Source organism: Haemaphysalis longicornis, unplaced genomic scaffold (assembly GCF_048455015.1).
Source record: "Haemaphysalis longicornis isolate Haplotype H1 unplaced genomic scaffold, Haemaphysalis longicornis Haplotype H1 scaffold_216, whole genome shotgun sequence".
Lineage (NCBI taxonomy): Eukaryota > Metazoa > Arthropoda > Arachnida > Ixodida > Ixodidae > Haemaphysalis > Haemaphysalis longicornis.
Window position 1 is genome coordinate 35,762 of NW_027526301.1, and position 12,325 is coordinate 48,086.

At 41.7% G+C, this 12,325-nt stretch overlaps 1 long non-coding RNA gene across 1 annotated transcript in view; it reads right to left on the reverse strand.

Annotated features, from left to right (window-relative positions):
- The window catches only part of LOC144172465 (uncharacterized), a 32,176-nt gene extending 20,154 nt beyond the window's left edge, over positions 1-12,022 (reverse strand). Inside the window, exons 1-2 of the long non-coding RNA XR_013323015.1 lie at positions 11,916-12,022; positions 6,320-6,346 (exon numbers count right to left, since the gene is read on the reverse strand). This is a non-coding gene — a long non-coding RNA (uncharacterized LOC144172465). The remainder of the gene's footprint in view (positions 1-6,319; positions 6,347-11,915) is intronic.
- Positions 12,023-12,325: the final 303 nt, after the last annotated feature.

Here is a 12,325-nt window from a genome sequence, read left to right on the forward strand (position 1 = left end):
GGGGTGGGAAATAACGAGTGTGCGAGACGTAGAACCCCACATTATATATATATTTATATTTGAGAAAATGGTTCACTTACGATTAAAACAAAAACAAAAACAGTGGTTTACTGATGTTTTGACTGGAAGACCAGTGTTCATCTGACGAAGACTCAGATGAAGGCTGGTCCTTCAGTCAACAGGTCAGTAAGCCACTGTTTTTGTTTTTAATCGCAATTCAACCATTTTCTAAAATATTTCTTCTGGTTCCTCGAGGAGTTTCGTCTACTGCCTATATATTATACATATTTATGTTAGCCGGACCGCAATCGCACCGTTATTTTTTTCGTCTCGACACACTGATATATATATATATATATATATATATATATATATATATATATATATATATATATATATATATATATATATATATATATATATATATATATATATATATATATATATATATATATATATATATATATATATATATATATATATATATATATATATATATATATATATATATATATATATATATATATATATATATATATATATATATATATATATATATATATATATATATATATATATATATATTTTATATATATATATATATATATATATATATTTCAGGGTGTCGAGCCGCGAAAGGACGATGTGGTTGTGATTACGGTAAATAATTTTGTTCTGGTTCCGTTCCGAATCGGCTAAATCACAGAACCGAACTGGTTCGCGAACGGTTTCGGAAGTTTGGACAAGTTCACTAACTGCTTCGATGCGTTTAGTTATCAGCAATGTGAGAAAAACCTGTCTTCTCGTTTAAAGCGGCTATAAACACAAAATACAAACAAAAATTGAAAATACGGAGTTTTCACATTACAGTTGTGCGTTTTCAAATACAAGCTTTGAAGGCTTGTGCTAGAAATTAGGAAAAAAATTACACCATCTTCCCGTGGGGAACCCTGATGAAGATGCGAAGCATCGTGGCGGTTCCGTGTGGTTCCATTGTGTTGCCGTTATGTTGAGTGAGCTGGTGTTAACTATCGCCAGAGGGAATTCCGCCCCCGGTTCCACACCAGTGGCGAAAGGCACGCAAGTACTGTTGTGTTAAGCTGAGTGGGCGGTGGTTCTCGAGGCGCCGAAACTCGTCCATCATGTTCTTGTCGATGTTGTCGTCTCTGTGATAGAATCGATAGTCTCCGTCAGCGTTGGTGAGGTAAAGTTGTTGACATTGGTGCATCGGCTGAGACCAATGTACAGGCCCTCCTCTTCACAGCTTTGTTTTCTCCTCCTTCATCTTCGGCGGTTCCCTTACGGGAAGATGACAACGGTGGTTGAACGCGAAGCTATCTCAGGATGGATTATTTGGTTGGCCAATCCCTAGCTGCATCCAGCCACAATCATTATCAGAGGTGCTCCGGACGGGGCGAGAGCAACGTACAGGCCCTCCTTTTCGCAGCTTTGTATTCTTCTCCTTCTTCATAGGTTCCCCTACGGGAAGATGACGATGGTGGTTGAACGCGAAGCTATCTCGTGATGGATTCTTTGGTTGGCCTATCCCTAGGGGCATCCTGCCACAATCAGCATCAGAGGCGCTGCGGACGGGGCTGGTTGAGCTGCAAGGCGCGTGGGGCTTCCCACCACAGCTTTCCCACAGGAAATTCAACATCTTCTTCTAAAGTTTTGAGTTCGTCGTTTCCGATGACTTTCAGTTGCGCGTGCCTTCGTTGTATCAGTAGCTTCTTGACGTAGTTTGATTGTGTCAAGGACAGAAGGCGCGTTCGTAGCTCTTGCTCCTCTCCCGGTTTCGTAGCGTTGTGAGAAGAGCACTGCGTACATCCCGTTGCGGACAGAGAGTCGTGGGATCAAAACCTGGCACCGGTAACTATTTTTTATAGTGTAGGAGGAGAGGTGCAGACAACCGACGGACGCCGGACATAGCCCCGAGCAAGAGATGCTTTGCATATAAAACAAATAAAGTAATAGCGATTTACCGGCACTCTTCTCGACCATCGCTTATGCCGCACTAGGGACCATAGTTTGGAGTATTTTTTAGAGAGCTGGGAAAGTGTGGCTGCTCGACATGTTCAATTTAACAGGATGGAAAGTTGGGCGAGTTGCTGTTGGGTTTTCAAGATGTTCAATTTAGATGAAAAATTTATGTGTATCTCCTTGACACAACGTACAAGATATCTGACGTTTGTTGCAGGAAAGAAACATTCCGTTTAATACCTCGCTATAAAATTTCAAGAAATCGCCAATCTCTATGCCGTATAAGGCAGCCCTTGTGCTTCCCAACTTCGTTTCGACGGAACGCCTCCTTCGGCTGGGCATCTATAACACCGTACCCGAGCTGACACACCTTACAATTCAATGCTAGCGGCTAAAAGCTACCTTCACTGGCCGCGACCTGCTAACAGCCTCGGCCAGCCCTCCAACGCCATTGCCGAAACGTTCTGCACCCTCCCTTCCGCCCCCCCCCCTCCACAACCCGCGCTGCCATCCATGCACTCGCGATACCTAAGCACATACACTTCCTCTACACCAAGGGGCGCCGCTCACACCGCACACGGCAACTAGCTAAACGATACATTACCGATCCCACCGCTTACCGATACCGCACACACCCAGCACACGTCATCGCAATCATACACTCAGTAGGCTACCACGCCACTACAGGCACCTGACGCACCACATCTATTGACACTAGGGAGGAGGCTTCCGTCGCGCTCAACATTGCGCACACACCTGCAATGCACATCACAAGCCTGACTGATTCCCAATCCGCTTGCCGTCGCTACGCCATGGGTCGTACCACCAACCTCTTCCTTTCAATCCTCACATAACGACCCAGAATACCGAGCACCTGCCTCGTATGGATCCCAGGGCATTCATATCTTCCCGGGAATGAGTTATCTCACGCCGCTGCCAGCGCCTTACCCTCCCGGGCATTGCGGGGGGGGGGTGGTGGAGGGGGAGGGCGGTGAGGGATCACCCACTACTTCTAGACGCCTATACCCTCCAACTCCTACCACCCAACTCCCACCGCCTCTACCTACCACCTCCCCCTTCCCTTCCCATCACAGCCGCACGGCTCTGGCGCCGTCTACCGACAAACACTTTCCATAACTATCAACATCTACACCACATATCTCCGAGACCACCTTCTCCCTAAACAGCACACACTACAACTCCGCACTAACTACACTCTACTTGGCATGGCAGTGTCCTACTAACCCCTCACCTCCCCCTCCAGCCAACCAACCAGTTGTGGGATTGGGTGCTGCGCAGCGGCCAGCTTAAGGACCAGGCTCCACTGCTCGAACGGGCTAGATGAGCGGCCGTGGCACATGACCTACCAGACTAAGAGGGCCGCCCTTGCCGGTTTTTTTAACACCCTCCTTCACACTCAACCGAGTTTCAGAACTAAATGTTTACTCTCTCCATTTGAAAAACTCTCTAATACGGCTTTAACTAACATCCACAGTGAACGAATCACCCACACGTTTCCTCTGTGAAATGCAAACTATTACCGATGTTGCAGCAGATATTTTTATTTGGAGACTATGGATACTTTAAAGGAGTTAGCTTATTTATCTTTTATTTTGGAAAAGAACTTTGCAGAATCAAAATAACAGGCATGGATCATTTCGTCTAAATCGCGGCGGCCGAGAGAGGCAATCGAGCATAGATCCTCTCCAGTAGTTCAGTCACTGAATAACATGTCAACTATTCAGTGACACTTAACACTTGCGAGGACACTTGCCATGCATTTACACTTTTCTGAGTACGGCCTCTCCAAGCAAATCCTAAAATGCAACAAGGGACAACGTTTACAGTGTTGGCCTCCACCTTTGCGCAGTGCAACAATCTGCAGCCTGATTGCTCCTACAAAGTCGTAGCGAAGGAGAGCATAGTCGATGTTTCATATCACCTTCATGATACGCAAAGTGTGTTTTGTTCAGCTTTGCGCACTTTACTGGCGACCAGCAGCAGCATACCATTAAAGCACCGCCGGACATGCATTTCACCATGTTGCGACCACGTACGAAGCGCTGACAGTGCTGGGACTGTTCTTAACGGGAAAGGTGCGTGAGAGGTTACGAAGTTGATCGCACGAAAAGAGAAGAGCGCCTAATGACACTGACCGCGTATTATTGACAACGGGTAGTTTACACGTTTCACGATGAACCGGTAACTGTTAATAGAGAGTTTTAGAATGTTCTTACCGTGTTTACGTTGCCGTTTACCGTGTTTGCGGGAGTCGACTGCGCAGCGCAAGAGTTACCGGGACCGGTGACTTACCGGCACAGGCTTCACCTTCGCCAGCTGCTTCCGGCAACACGGTAAACGGTAACGCAAACACGGTAATGATATGCTAAAAGTGCTATTCGTTTTCGGTACGGTTCCTGCTCGGATTCAGAAAGGTAAAAAATAAGGGTTCGAGTTTGGGTTCAGCTCCGGGGAAAATACTGGTTCTATTCCGGTTGACGGTTCGACACTTTGATATATATATATATAGGAACAAAGTTTTCCTGGACGCCGGTAGAATATACACAAAAATGGTTTCGACCGCGGTAAAAAAAGAGAACGGATTTAATAACGTTTCGGCCGAGGGACCGGCCTTCGTCAGATACAATGGTGGCATTTGTCGTACAGCTTATATATGTTTCCAAACTACAAATCAGCTGAACAACAACACTGTGTTCTGCTGTTGTACTAATTATTCATAGGCAATTGTTCATGTTATCGCTGTTAAGGGTCGTTGCTCGTGCTTTAGATGTTTATAGAGACAACCTTGTAAAGATAGCCTTGCTTTTGTATAAGCACAGACATCGTGCAGAAAACCTTTATTGATAATTCTGGCCAACATAGCGTCTATGTAATGCTTTAGACAAGCGCCTGTATCTCGTGTTTGCCTCTTTCCTTTTCTTCCCTTTCCTCATTCAACTGCTGTAGCTGATTTGTAGTTTTGAAACATATATAAGCTGTACGACAAATGCCACCACTGTATCTGACGAAGGCCGGTCCCTCGGCGGAAACGTTATTAAATCTGCTCTCTTTTTTTATCGTGGTCGAAACCATTTTTGCGTGTGTGTATATATATATATATATATATATATATATATATATATATATATATATATATATATATATATATATATATATATATATATATATATATATATATATATGAAGGTCTCCTTCTCCCCGTGTAGTCTGAGTGGCGCTGGCTAACACCCTCAAGCGTCAGATACAGTTGTAGTAAATATAAATACCCCAGAAAGTGAAGGAGAACACAGTCGCCCAGATAGCCGAATTGGTAAGGCATTCGAGATCTAATCGAAAGGCGTGGGTTCGGTCCCCACTCTGGGCGCGTGTTTTTCTTTCTTTCTTTCTCACGTAATTAACAAAAAAATAATGTAACGTCACTAACGGTAAACTGTAAAAGCAGTCTAACCATTCCCCGATGCCTTCTTTGGCGTTGTATACTGCCGGCATTTCTTTCTGTGTAAAGCACGTTGTTGGGCTAGTTGGTGTTCCATGATAACAATAAAACTGCGCAAAAGGACGGTACGGAAGAAGAGGACAACAAACCAGGCGCAGACTCACAACTAAATTTATTCAGAAACAGCCTACGCACCTATATACCCTTCCGTGCACATGCGCACAGTCGCATGCATTTAATCACAAGGACGCGTTTAAAAATTCATACTCACTACAATACAAAGATAGTGACGCTTCGCTAACGCAGTTATCACCATTTTTTCGTATATGAAAGGCCTCTATTAGTTCCCTTGCCACCTTTTGTTTGCTGTTTATATATATATATATATATATATATATATATATATATATATATATATATATATATATATATATATATATATATATATATATATATATATATATATATATATTTATATATATATATATATATATATATATGTACAGTTAAGAGAAAAGGTTCCTGGCTATGAGGTTAGCTGTACGATAGAGAAGTCAAACTGAAAAACATAACAACATTTATTCTAACGTTTCAACCGGGTTTGTTAGTAAAATTCTAGGAGCGGGGAGTGTCGCAACAAGTTGAGTTGGCCGGGCTTGAATGGGATTGTATGAAGTAGAAACCTTTATTTTTTAGCGTATATTAACGGTTTCCTAAATGACAAAGCTAAAGCATCTACTGTAGTTCCAAAGCAAATGTTTTCGACGAAATTTCACACTATCACCAATAGGCCAAAAATATTTTCACAATCGTTCTTGTCTCTGTTGGTCGAGTGTGCTTCGTCTAAAAAGTCTGACTAAAATACACTTTCAAATGACATACCGTTACTGTGCCTCTGCGATCTTGAAGCTGAAAATAAATCACAATGTCGTTAGGATTAGAACAAGTAGAAATATGTTTCTACGTTTATAACAAACGGAACCTCAGAACACTAGTTAACATGCGAATATTTTAAATATTGCGTTTTTGAGTACTGTTAAACACAGAATGCGAAGTACGGTTAAGCTTATGCAGTAGCGATTTCACGCCATAGTGCGCTGAACATTCCATGGCGTAACATTGGCGTTTGGTATCTCATAGTTACTGCGCAAACGGTTTTTGAAACTATTCTCTACATCATTCTCAAGACAGGCGCTCCCTACCTTATGTTTCCCTGCTTTATGCGTATGACCCGCAATTGGAGAATACCTGAGATGTTCTCGTAACTTACAAGCGATGCACATGTATCAGAAGGGACGAGACGAAAGTTACAACGAACTGAATGATTGTTGTTTACTTCCGTAATTCCAGATCTTCCCAATGACCGTAATGGTTATGGTGGGATATTTATTAAAATCTTTTTTAGTTACACAATACTGTCAAGCTCCCTTAGGATTAAAATAGGAGTGAGTATAGCCATCATAAAGATATTACAAGTAAAAAAATGCAACATGTATATTCAAACAATACAGATACCAAGATTCATGCAAGCATCAGGTAAGGCAAAGTTCAAGTTATCCAGGCTACTCACGCCGTAATAACGCACAGTGTTTACATACTAGGTAAATACAACCATTTTATATCAAGATATAAAACCTAGCACACTTTTTTCAGCATGTTGCAGAAATGTTTGGATGGTTGGCAGTTGAGTAACAACAGGGCCTAGTGCATTCCATTCAGGAATGCTGCGTGTAAAAACAGAATCGCTAAAATTGTGAATAAATGAACACTCTTATTATTCCAAACAATGTCATTGTCTTGTCGGTCTAGCGTCAAAACGTCATGAAAAAATCCTAGTTTATCCTCAATGATTTGTGCTTGAACTGATTCAAAAACTTCAGTCGAAGACACGTGCGCTGTTTGAAACGGTACGTAAACCTGTCCGACCTAATACTTCAGTTGGCGAGTCAGTGCGCCCATATCTGTTGTAGATAAAGAGCACTGTTTTGCGTTGAACGCTATCCAGAGTTGTAATGCGAGACGCACTGTGAAAGAAACGGACAACAGTTGCACATTCCAAGAGGCCGTATGAACGTGGCGAAAGCCAAAAGTTTGGTTTCGTGGGTCGAAAACCGCCCTTTTTATAGAAAATAATTTGTTCAATGATTTCTTTGTGACTTGGCGGACATTCTCAGCTGAACCAAGATCGGAAGATATCGTTAGGCCTAGGTATTTAAAGTGGTTTACTCTTGGAATTTCCACATTGTCAAAATTGTACGAGAAATTTAATTTTAAAGTTTTTCTCGTGAAGGACATGCGGAAAGTTTTATTGGTATTGCTCTTCATTTGCCAGTCGTCACACCTATGGGCTATCTTCTTTGACGTGCTATTTAGTTTCAACTGGTCGTCATGGGGTTTTCTTGGTTATGGAGAATTCAGTCGTCTGAAAGAGCTTTATTGGAACATCTACTTGCCAAGCTAAGCCATTGATAGAAATTAAAAACAACAAAAGAGCTAATACAGAAAGTGGGGGGTCTGCTGACAAAACTGGAGTCAAATCGGAATGGTGGGTTCTGCAGTGTACACATTGGTAATGACCGAATAAATAATTTTGTATCCAATAAATAACCGGCCCACCTCAAACAAAATTATAAAATTTGAAGGTAATTTAGCCTAAAGTACACTGTCAAATGCCTTTGAAAAATCAATTATGGTTATATCTTCATGCGAACCCTCATTTATTCCCAGGGCTAAGTCATGCAATCTCTCAACAAGCCGAGTAACTGTTCATTATCTGGATGTAAAACCATGCTGAATTGGAAGGAGGATGTGGTTTGATTCAATGAAATTCATTAGAAACTTTCGCAAAATGTGTTGGAGAACTTTGTAGCAGGTAGAGGTGGTGGAGATAGGGCTGTAATTAGCGGGGGACGATTTAGCACCCGACTAGCGTATCGAAGTAATTTTAGCTGTTTTTGAGTCAGGGATCTGTGACTCATTTGGAATATATACAATACAGGTATCTAGTAACTGGTTCGGTGTATCGCTTGAAGAAACCATTTAGAATGCCATCTGGGCTGCACCTTTTCCTGCCATTGATGCTTAGCAGACGTGAAAGTATTCCCGCTTCTGATATGGGAGGCTCGTTTCGTAGCCTTAAATAATCATTGTACCTGAATGTGCATGACTGGATCACACGGTTGACGGCATTCAAATAAAAAAGAAGCATTCAAATCGGCTGCCCTCACTTGGTCCTCTAGACCACCTGATGATGACGCTAAAGTGCTTATTGAATTACATATTGCCAAAATTTATGCGGTGATGGTGTCATGAACGTCTGTAGTTTATAGTTGCAGAAATAAAGCTTAGCGGTAAGAATTGTTTTTTGAGGTGTTTATTCAGAGTGTTTTTTTCCGGGAACGGTAGCCCGCCGCACTCAGGTGCTTACTAGATTTTCCAAGCCGTTTACATTTACCTCCAACATAAATCATATCGCACGTAATTCATGGGTTGCATTTCTTCGTTGTTAAGCGCTCAGTGGGAACAAAGTTTCTTCACAATACGTAACATGAAGCTTATATTTCAACCGAACCTCGTCAATGCTGTGGCTTTCAAAGAGGCACATATAAAATCCAGAGTACCCGTGCACAAGGTATGTCAGTATAGGTGCATTGTTAGCTCCATTTAAAGTGGGAAGTTGTTTTACAGAACCGCGTGGGCTGGATTGTTTAACCAAATGGAGTGTGTATCAAACTATTTTCTGCTTAGATAGCCCATTGAGTATATTTCGTTTCTTTTTTCAGACCATCACTACTTACAAAGATTACATCTAATATTGAAGACAATGCTCCTTGCACGCGTGTTGGTGCGCTAAGAAGCTGGTCAAGAATAAATGTAAACATCATACCTATATAAACAGTTTGGGTTTTTTTTCCTGGGCTAAAGCTACCCTAATCGAATCGATTTTGGGAACGTTAAAGTCACCGGGCAGTGTGATTGTCACCTTCTTTCCCCCAACCCCCATCAAAATTGTAGTGCATATAATCATAAAACGACTCAAAATAAGTGCGGTCAGCAATAGGCGGACGATAAACTACACCCACTTTTACGGTTTCGTTTTGAGATATACATCAATGCTTCAAAATCAGTGCAAGCTGGCACAACAGAAGAACGTATTCCTTTTTTGAAAATGAACGCGACGCAGCCCCCACGTGATGTTCCGTCTTTTAGTGCGATGATATTATTACGTTGCACAGCGTCATCCTCGGAAATACTCCAATGTAGTCATGTTTCAATGACAGCAATAATGCCACATGCTAGGCCCGAAAGTACTCCTTCTGGCTGGTGTAACTTATTGGGGCGACTGCGGGAATTTACGACGACGAAACTTGCCGACTGTGGCTTCTCCTAATGCGCAGTTCATTCGCCGCTTTCTTCACCGTAACCTTTTGCTTGGCGTTTTTGTGATCTTATTCACAGCCGTGTCTCAACCGTGTCGTCACGGCTTGCATTAAAACTATAGACATGATTCTCTACATTGACCTTATCATAAACAAGGCGTAGATTTTCATGACGGTCCCGGTTTTCTTTTTCCGAAACCACAGCTTTCTCCTTATATCCCGAATAGGCCGTGAAAAATCTTGACTGTCTGAAAACGCAGATCCTTTGAATTTGGGGCTATTTTATGGTACATTTTTACTCGGAAATCAACAAACTTTATTATTACGGACTTGGTTTGTAATTCTCCCCCCTGCTTTGGCCGAACAACACGGTGAATCCGCTAGCCATCTGAAATCTTTAGGAGAAGCACACCCCGAAAGATATCCTCAAGGGCAGTCTTCTAGAGGATTTCCGCAGTGTCGTTATTCTGCCTGTTAACAGAATTAACTGTTCGATTCGAACAACGACTTCTGTTTTGAAATTCGCAAAGATTTTCAGACATGCTTGCAAAGCTACAGTCTAACTCCGTTAATTTGTTCACGCAATCGGCTACTTTTTCGAGGGTACACTAATTTTTTTGCAGTTTTTTATCAATCAGTAAATTTTTTTCATGCCGGTATTGTGCCTTCTTTGATAACCTTAATATCTCCAGCGATGGCTGATAGCTGCTGCGCAGGTTCCTCAAGAGTCGATCCCGGGTTTGACTCGATGTCGCCGCTCAATGAGACTAAAAATCGCATCGAGACACGAAGCACGCAAACCATTTCATAAATAGGCCTAAACAGCTCTTCAGGCAGGATACATCGACATGCATGAGCAGGCCGGCTTGCAATAAAGCAGGCTGCACATTTATTGTCATGCCTGAATAACATATCGGCCAGAAGTATTACTTTTTAATGTAGCAATAATAGATGTAATCTCACATGTATCCAAGGGATTAAGGAACATTATTCCTGCTCGCTAATATTTTATGCAACTGCGCTGGTGGAAGACCCATACCTTCCTTTCATCACGTGCACCACTTCACAATAAATACTCAAAAGTGCTATACCAAAGCTGAGGGGGAGATAACATTTCTCCTTCGAAGATTAGCTTTGTTGGAAGCGTGATACCAGATTATACACTAGTTGCTTGCTTACAAAATTTGTAGAACAGTGACTGATCACTGACGAACATTTTGTTTCGCAATATTTATTTTGTTTGATGCATTTGTGCAATAAGTTAATCACAAAATAATTTCAATCCTTTGAATTTGTAGGGGTCATTTACCATAGTACATTCTTCAAAAAATTAGGTTTTCTTCTTTATTTTATTTTACAACCATGCGTCAGTTCATGGTTTTCTAACACTCTCGTGCTTTTTGACATAACTTGCAAACGTCATTGAATACAGCTCGTTGATTTGAGAGTATAAATCGATGAAACAAAAAAAATAATTCGTGCTGGCCGAAGCGGTCAGACCAGTATGCTGAGAGAACCTTTGAAAGTTTCTACTTCGCGTATTCGATTTTTTTGTGTATCGAACCGCGTTGTAGTATTTCTGAAAAAAAAAACAAGTCTAGGAGTGCGTCTTATAACTACTGCGCTGTAGCCAAGGCACCCCAATCCTCAGCGCACATTTTACACAGAAAAGCACAGCTCTAATAAACTTTCCTGCCAACCGGAGAAATGAAAAATGTTGATAGAAGCTTCAAAACAGTTATTGCCCATGGTTTTACTTCCCGTCATCACCCTATGCCATCGATGTGATTTGTCCATTATTGCCACCATATGTAGTTGGCAAACGGAATAACAGAGTCTGTATTTAAGCAGCTACTCTTGTTGCAATTGAAAAAGACGGAAAAATAGCGTTCGAATTAAAAATAAACTAAAAGGCTGAAAGTACGCCACGCTTGAACTATAGGGGAAGCTTTTGCACGGCAGCAACAGGAAAGTTTGAAACAAAATATCATAAATTATTCCGCATATTTGTTGGCCCTGCTTTTCGGTGCATGCTTGCTTATAATATAAACTGCATTTATGTTGTCACAAAGAAATTCTGTAATCAAAGAATTGCTTACCATGCATGACTACCAGAAAAAGCACGAGAGCAAAAAAGCAATGCTTTAATGCCATTGGACGTCTTACTCGTACGGTTCAAGGAGTGAAACAGCAACGAAGGCTCACACCTGAGAAGTGGCTTTATTTTCCCCGACGGGCCTATTTATGGAGCGTTAATGTTGATTCTACCCTTTTGTTTACGGTCTCACGTCCAAATTTTAGTACTGTGTAGACAACCGTATTGTCTCTTGGCGTTCAGTTGCCTGTGAGGTTTTGTTTCCAAGAAACATTACACCGTTGCTTCTTAAAGCGCAAGTTCGTTCAAAAAACCTGCGTACAGGTGTCCAGTTGCGAACACTATTGTTCGGAATGTTTGCAAATGCCGCGTGCGGCTAGAATAGAACTCACTGTTACTGATGTATTATACGTA